Raw genomic sequence first — 8,852 nt, 5'->3', positions numbered from 1 at the left:
GTTTTACCTTGTCTGCAGAACAACAAAAAATCCAAACAAACAGCAGCAATATTTAGTGTTCTGGTACTAAGAAATACCCTAAATGGATCATGCTCATTTAATTTCTGTTCCTTCACCCAGTTTCTCAGACTGAGAACTTCCTACTACAAGAAGAGAGCAAGTAAGATATTTTCAAACATGGCAATATTTCATTTGAGGAACACTACTTTGTTGAAGTGCTGCGGAAATATTTTGCTATCAACCTCTGACAAATCACAAATGCTGCTTCCTAGTAGGTTGCACTACACAGATCTATCTCTTCAGAGTCCAGCAGCTGGGCACTTAATGGAACAGCCAATCTCAAGTTTCCTGGCACAGTCAGGAACTGCAGAACATCGTGGAGCCAGGAACACGGCAGCCTTGGGAAATCTATATTCAAGCTTTAAAGAACCTGGAAACATCTTCAAGGCATCCTGTTCCACATGTTCATTGTGCTAGTCCTAATTCTGGGGAATTCCCCAGAATGCTCCCACTTCTGAACAAGATGTGTGCACTGTTTAATTTTGGAAAAATCACAAGATATTCTGATTGCCTGAAATTCTTTTAATATTTATTCTCTATTTTAAATATCTTTGAAGGTTTTTTATTTGTTTGTGAGATTGTCTTATATAAAATCTAAAATATTTTGAAATGTTGGACTTTTTCAGAGAATGGAGGTTCTGGATTTCATCTAGCTTCTAATCATTATTACTGTGGTCATGATGCTTTTCCTTTGAGTATTGTTCTCTTGCTCCTCTAACATGTGAGGAATGGACAAAGAAAAGGTGATAAATAGCTCCATCTGAAACAAGGGTTTTTTTCTTTATTTTGAATCTAATGTTTTCAAATAGAATAATTGCAGAGCTCACAGTTGCATTGGGTGACAATGCCCAGGGAATATTCTCATTCTATGACAGTTTCTAACAGAAACATCTGCCTGCAACTTGTGACTTAACTGACACTACCGAAGTGGTATTTCCACTAAACCAGCACTGCAGAATAAGAAAACGGGCATAAATATTGATATCTATGTGCAGTACCTGATGACTGTGACAGAAGTCCATCAGCTTTCCTTTAATCATAGAGACAAATTCTTCGGTATATAACAACGTTTTACAAAATTTGCATACAAGAGAATGAATATGTTAACCAGAAATTAACATTTTAAGATAGAAGCCCTTCTCTTGTGGTATTTGTCATTAAATCTTTAAAAAAATGGATGAAGACTTCCCCAGATGAGTATGCCATCTGGAAAAGGCGAAAACAATTGCGCTGCTTCTGTTATTCAGGCTGAGCTCAATGTAAAATTTAAATCAATGGCATAAAACAGTGAATCATCAATTCAGTTTTTATCTTTTATGCTAACCATGTATGTACTAATTCAGCAACACAAGGTCTTCTCATACCTGTATCTGTTGTTGTTGTTCTTTGCTAAATAGAGTGAAAATTGTAAAAGAGACTTTTATAATGTGATTTTTTGAATATGATACTGCAACACCAACAATAACACATCCCATAGAAATTGAAGCTTGGCCCCATTTGGGGATGTGTCAAATTCAAGTCAATTTCCAGTTTCAGAACCATTTGGCATTAATGTTCTGAGACAAACTGGAACACACCTGACATTTTAGCTTAGAGTAAGGCAAAACCAGAAGTGACTATTACTACTACTACTACTACTACTACTACTACTACTACTACTACTACTACTACTAGTGCTACTATTAAATGACCCCTCAAATGAATCAAATGTTTTGACTGGTCTCAATATGGTATTATTCTTTCATGTGTGAAAATTTCTCCATTAAAGAATATGAGTAATTTTGGCAGCAGATGGAGAGGGGATCAGGTCAGGAAAGAGGTTGAAAGAGCAGTCATAATAGCAAAACATTCAGTAGGTATGTTATAGCTTCTTAAAAACAATGTAATGTGAGACAAAGTTATTTTCTGTCTTAGGAGAAAGACCAGATTGTAATGGTCATATAAAATTATTTTTTAATCTTTTCTTTTTCTTTGGACTAAAACTAAAGATATTGATAATTTTGGCCCATTGCCATATGAGATCTAAAAGACCTTGCATTTATAAAAACAGTTGATTTGAGGGGAAAAGAAAAAAAACTTTTTATTCTGTTGTGTAACTAAGTTGATTTCACTGTGGTTTTGCCCAAGTTGCATTGATTCTTTGCTGCCTCCAGGGGAAGCTGTGTACAGCTGCCTGACCATAAAAACATGGAACTATTTTTTAAAGCTAATTTCAAGTCTTGAGGCTGCTTTTAGAAGCTGCTGCAGTTCCCAGATTCTGATGCTTATTTTATTCCCATTTAGGCCATGATGCAAAAAAGCTCATGTCAGTCTACAAACTGGTAAGAGTCCCCAAAGCTTTTGCCTCTACCCCTTGAACACAGGTGGGATCCACAGGTTGTGACTATACCAGAAGACAAATGTGAAAACTGCCAGGGAGGTTTCCTGGCACTGGAACCCAGACATCAATACTGTGAAATTGTTAGGGCGGTCCCTGGAACATGGTTAGTCTGTGACAACTCTCCTGATCGATCCCTGTGTACTGTTGGGAAGCCAGGCAGCCCAGGAAGTGTTCCTAATGAGTAGTTTGCGTAAGGCTGTCCTCTTGCTGGCAGCAAGAAGGATGGACAGAATAGATGTGGCCTATCTATGTGCCAGCTGGCTTAAGTGCCACAGACTTTATCAGTGCTCTTGAGCGCATTATATTTATTCCTGCAGATGTATCCTGCATATTCCAGGTCCTCGGCTTCCCGCAGTTCAGCTGAACCAGAATGTTTTCTCTCCTCTAAAGGACAGCAAACTTCCGTACAAGAAGAGATAATATTCCTTACCCTGGGCTTGTGGATGTACAATACAGTATATTGAAAATATATTCTGGACTTTCATATCTTTGCATCACTTCAAGTGCAGAATCAAGAAAAGCTAGAAGTTGAACTCGGAAATCTAGAGACAGCCCTTAAGAGTCTTCTGTTGCTGTTGAATAAACTTTCTGGCTTTACTGTGAAGATATCTTAATCCCATTATGAAGCTGGCCATGAGGCTGCCTGGGTACAGTTTGGGATTGCAGTGCTGGTTTCTGGAAGAAGATAACCTCTGGTCAACAGTGAACACATGTAGGGGGCTCAGTGCTGCACAGCAGTTGAACTGTTTATGGCCTGAATGATAGCTGCCTAGAAGGGGATTAATCCCCCTTCCTTCCTCAGCAGCTGTTGTAGGCACATGATCTTCCAAAGGGTGTGCTTGCCTACAAGAGGTCTCTGGAATACAGTCTGGCCAAAGGGGCCTGCTTTGCATCTGATCTGTAAAAAGTCATCCAGCTCTCCACTGGATAGTCATGAGACCTGCTCACTAAACCAGCAGTGTGCCTGCCTACTGATGACCTGCAGAAGGAAACAAGTACCTCTGCTTTTTATAGTTCTTGATGCTTGTACTTAGCATTCATATGCTGATGGTAAGTCATATGGGATATCCTTATGTTGCCTGAGATGGCATTTGTTTTTCAGCATAAATTTTTTAAGAAATGGTGCAAAGACAATGTGAGATAACATTCTCAGATTTAGAGTACACTATCAAAACATGTCATCATTTATCAGCCATGGCTCTAAAAACCACGTGATCCACTTGTCTCTTTGAGCTAAGAACCATGGCTGTGATGGAAGACGAAGCTACTCTGCTTCTAAAATTACTAAGTTCTTATGTACACTGAAGCCATCCTCTTTCCTTTGGCACAGAAAGACCAGAGTAGGCCAGAAAATGTAATGCACTCTATCAGCTAATGAGACATCAGCTAGGGCTTTTACTTGTAATCTTAATTTGATGTAGAAAGAGTTTCTGTGGCTGCAGCTATATAACCCTAAGTGAACAGATAGGAGTCCACAGTGAATCCACATGTAGCAGACTCACTGCTGCACAGTAGCCATTAAAGGTAGTTTCTTAGAAGGCATAAACTCCTACCCTCACTTACCTGCTTAAAAGTTCAGGGTCTGGTCTATGTTAGAGTATTCCTGTAGGCAATAGTCTACAGTTGGAGAGGTTTGACTTGCTTCACTGGGGCATTTATCTTTATTGTGTTAAAGTATCTCTGAAAACCTAAATACAGAATAATTGAGAGAAGTGGTCTCTGAGACTTCAGGGGGTACCCTGAAGACCATGAAAAGCATCTAAAAAAGTGAGACTATTCTCTCAAGACACAAATTTCGTCCTGCTGGTTCAGTAGGATTTCCAAAGGAGCTTTGTGTGGGTGCAGCACTGTTGTCCTGCTGCAGCACTGCAAAGCTGATTGAACATAATTTTAAAACTGGCTCAATAACTGATGCATTCGCCAACTCAGAGCTGTCTTTAGCCTTGAATTTACAGGCAGAGAAAAGTTCTAGCCAAAAATCTGGTTGGGAATTTTTGTTGTGGTTTCTTTTTTTAACTTACTACCAAACATCAAGCCGGCCCTGGCTTCAGTTCTGATGAAACATTTGGGAACTGTATCAAAGTTCTTCAATTTTGGTTGCAGTGATGATTAATGGGATTTTAATCTTGTTGGCATTTGCATCAGGTAGGAAGTGGGGAAAGCCCTTAAAATGCTCAATTGGCTTTAATACCCCTAACATCTGTTGAAGTTTTTGTTCTAGTTATATATGTTCTCTGGCTGATTTCAGTGCTATAGGAGTTCTTAATGCCTCATCTTTAGTCTCCCCAGCAGCTGTCATTGGACATTGCCTCTGAGAGTTGGAGGCTCACAGAAATGACTGAGCCAGGTGCATAAATATTATTTTATACTTATGTACAATACATTATATTGAAAACATTCTGCATATTCATTAACTTGGAACAGAGATTTTGGAAAGTATCATCTGTTGGAAGCAGTGTATATATTTTTCTATACAGATTTTAAAAGTAACTATCACACATCCAGATTCCACGTGTGTGGTCAACATTTTGTGAGCTGAATAGCCATGTCAACCAACTGATACTCAACTCAACAGAACTACCAGCCCCATCTCATTCTATAATACTAACTAGTGGGATTGGCATGTAACCTGAAGATTAAATACTGCTTTTCTTTTGTGAGGCATGAAAAGTCTGGTTTTTAAACCAAGGGTTTGGTATATTGATGTGATGTCTAAGGGAAAAAATGTATTTCAAAAATTTTTTTTTTGGTTCTGAGGTCAATAAAGAGCAATGCAAGAAGCATTTCTTTAGCCTATTCATATGAATGTCCATTGGAATTTTCTTCAAGGTGTACACACAGTACAGGTTCAGGTTATGAGCTTGATTTAGACAATCAGCTCTGCTCTGCAATCACTTTAGAAAATGTTGCACTTGCTTTTATTAAATATAGATAGGAACCCTTATGTCTGTTATAATCAGCTGAAACAAGAGCATGCTTGAAACTTTAGGGCTCTTAGCATGAAAATTTCACCAGTCTAAGACAACAGAACCAAAGAGAACACATTTTCTTGTTCTCATGTACACCACGTAAGTAAAGGAAGTGGAGATGTCTTTCCTTTTCTGTCTTAGCATGGCATACTAGAATGGCATACTAGAATGGAATTGGAGAAAACAGTGACTAATGTGTGTTATTTAACAAAGCTAGAAATTCTGCCTGGCATTTGGTCTGAATCCCAAATGTAGTGCCTCTGTTTCATAACCAAGGGAACAGGGAACAGTACACTGGCTAAAACTATCCACCAAACACTGCATTTGATCTCCTCATTTGTCTATGCTTACTTTATGAGGTTCTTATCCTGAGGATCACAGTGTTTTCTTTAAAGATGGGGCATTTTTAGTAACACTGTATATCGATCTACACATAGATTTTGATTGTGGAAGAGTTAACTAACTTGGCGTCCTGTAAAAATAAGACCAAAATATCACATCACTTTTAAATGAAAACCACTCCTCCAGGACAAGCCAAAAAGCTAACTGCATAGCATTACCTCTAGGGATCTGCTCTCTCAGGTACATGTTGCATTTTGAGACTGAGTTTCATATCTCCCTCTCCACCTTCTTTCAAGGAAAGCAAGCAGGTTTTTGTCCTGGCAGGGTAGGTGTGTTCATCTTTCATCTCTGCCTGAAAGGATTAAAACTTACATCTTGTAATTCCTGGAAGAATGCTTTCTTCACCATCCTGGCTGTTTAGTGTTGACAAGAGTCAGGCGCTTCCCGGTATCCAGGGAAGAAGTCCAAGATCCTGTGAGCAGTCATGGCAAACAGTGCACCTACTCGCTTTAGAAGCCTCAGGAGTCACACTGAGGGTGGGTGGAAGGCTTGGGGATTGTAGTTTTGACAATATATATGCAGAGTGGGAGCTTGGTAGCATATAGGCAGTTATCATCTAGATGGCTAGCTTAGATGGAGCCCTAAGAAAATGTACTTGAGAAAATCTAACCTGTTGGAATATTAAATTACCATCCTAAACCTATCAGTGGGAATTTCAATTTAACTCTATTGAAGTCAAGGGAGCTATTATATCTTTGAATAATTCAATGTAAACAAATCAGAATAGACCCTTGCCTCAGAAAAAGACAACAAACTGTTTATCTACCTCATATCTCAGCTAATACCTTCATTGTACTTCAAGTGTATGTTTATATTAGTAAATTTAAAAGGAGTATTCCTGAGCATTGGAATTGAATTGTTTATGATATTAACTTGTCCTTAGTGTGTCTTAGGGCAGTTCCAGCTACCCCATTCTCAGACTCATGGTGGAGATACCTCAGAAGAGGGATTAATGCAGTTTCTCCTAAGGTCCACTGTCTCTTCAAAAGGAAGAGAGCTACATAAACCATATTATTCAACAATTTGCTGGTTGTTCCTTGACAGCTGGTCTCCATGCCAGACATAAGAGGCATGTCTGGGTACATCTAAGGTAGTAGAAATGATGCAGCCTAGCATTCCTGACTTGAATTGGTGTGTACTCAAAACTCATCCTTATAGGATGGTGATCAAAAATGACATAGAAATTGTAGCTGTAAGGAAGGGGAGAATCCACCCAAGTGTTTAGCTGAATTCCTCTTTCAGTTCTGCAGTTGTATCTACCTTTTTCCAAAGAGATTACTTCGGGTGAGGGAATACTTGCCATGTAATCTTAGAACAGAACACCAGGCTGTATTCTGCCCGCCTCGTTTTCCATCTTCCCTGTCTCCAATTGGTGACCTCAATGTGTCAATATTTGGAATGACTAACATGTAAATACAGCCATACCAAGTCATGTCATGCAAAGGGACATTCTTTCTCACTGTTGAACTGATTGTTCACTTTCTTTTTTCCCCTCAGTCTTAAGGTGACTGGAAACAAACCATGAAGCCAAGAGGAGGAAGGATTCTGGACACCTGACAAAGCACTCCTGTTCAGTCTTGCCTCTGGGTCTCTTTCTTCATCACGTGGTGTGTATTTTTCTTTTTTTTCTTTTTTTTTTTTTTTTTTTTTTTTGGTGTGTGTTTTTGTACCTTCACTGTAACAGCATGGGCTGAGATTTTTGTAGTAAGAGACATGTGTGCCATTCACATTTGCTTTTGAAGAGAAATCGATTAAAATAACGAAGTAGTTGGGGAACCCAACTGCATACAATATAGAGGAATCCAGAGGATGAATTTGTGGACGCCCCATCTCTGGCAGCGTTCCAGGCCAGGCTGGAGGGTGCAGTCCGGGGCGGTGGAAGGTGCCGCTGCCCGTGGCCGGGGGTCGGCACCCGGCGGTCTCTGGCCCCGGCCGGGCCCTCAGCGCTCACGGACGTGGGGCGCTCAGCGCCTCCTGGCGGCGGGCGGCGGCAACGCCGGGCGCGCGCGGGGTGGTGGCCGCTGGGGGTCGCTGTTCCGGCTGCGCGCGGGGAGCCGGCGGCGCGCGGCCCCCGGAGAGGCGCCCCCGGGCCCGCGCGAGTCCCTCAGGGCTCGGGAAGCGCGCCCGGCACGGGGGCAGCTCCGCGCGTGCCCGCCGCCGCTGCCGAGGGACAGGTTCATGCACACAGGCACAGTAAACACGGAGAGTTCCGCCGGGTCGGGTTTCAGCCTCCCGCTGCCGCGCCCCGAGGGGCTACGCAGGGTGGGCGGCAGCCTGTGTGTGCTCTGGGGAAGGGCTCTCGTAAAGGGGTCGGCGCTCCCCGCAGACTGCCCCGCGCCGCCGGTGCCCTTCGGTCGGGCTGTCACCCCTGCCGAGAGGCCGACAGCTGCCGGAGCGGACAGGGCGCTCCCGGCGGTGTCACTGCCTTCGTCGTCTTCCTCCTCTTCCTCCTCCTCCTCTCCCGGCCCCGCCGGGAGCCCAGGAAGCCGCCTCGCCACCCGGGACCGCCTGTGCCAAGAATCGGCGAAGAGGCGGCACGCCCGCTCCTTCCCTCTGCCCAGATCCACTCCAGCCGCCCTCTCCGCGGGCTTCCCGGCCGGCGGGAGCAGAAATAGCCTTCCCCTTCCCCGGCAGCTCGCCCCCGCCCCAACACCTCCCCTTCCCCGCCGCAGCCGGGCCCGGAGTTCCCGGTAAACAGGCGGCTTCCCCGCCTGCCCCCCGCGGGGCTGCAGCCACGGGCCGGGGACCCGCCTGAAGAGAGCTGTGCCAGGGACATCAATATTTCAGTGACTCCTCAGCGCGGTTCTAGTTAAAGGCTCGGGCGATGCGCCACCCCCGTCCCCATCTTCCCGCCGCCGCCCCCTCCCACTCCAAACACACACACTTGGGACCGTCTCCTTACGTCGGAGAGCAGCGAAGGAGTGACTGAGCCCTGCCCGGGAAAACCGAGCAGGGGGAGGGACGGGGGGGAACCGGGGCGGGAGGGGAGAGAGGGCGGGAAGGGGGGGGCTTGTGCAAGCAGCGACGCTCCCGAGGTTGCC

This window comes from Aphelocoma coerulescens, chromosome 3 (assembly GCF_041296385.1).
Source record: "Aphelocoma coerulescens isolate FSJ_1873_10779 chromosome 3, UR_Acoe_1.0, whole genome shotgun sequence".
In the NCBI taxonomy this organism is placed as follows: domain Eukaryota; kingdom Metazoa; phylum Chordata; class Aves; order Passeriformes; family Corvidae; genus Aphelocoma; species Aphelocoma coerulescens.
This window is presented reverse-complemented; position numbering follows the sequence as displayed.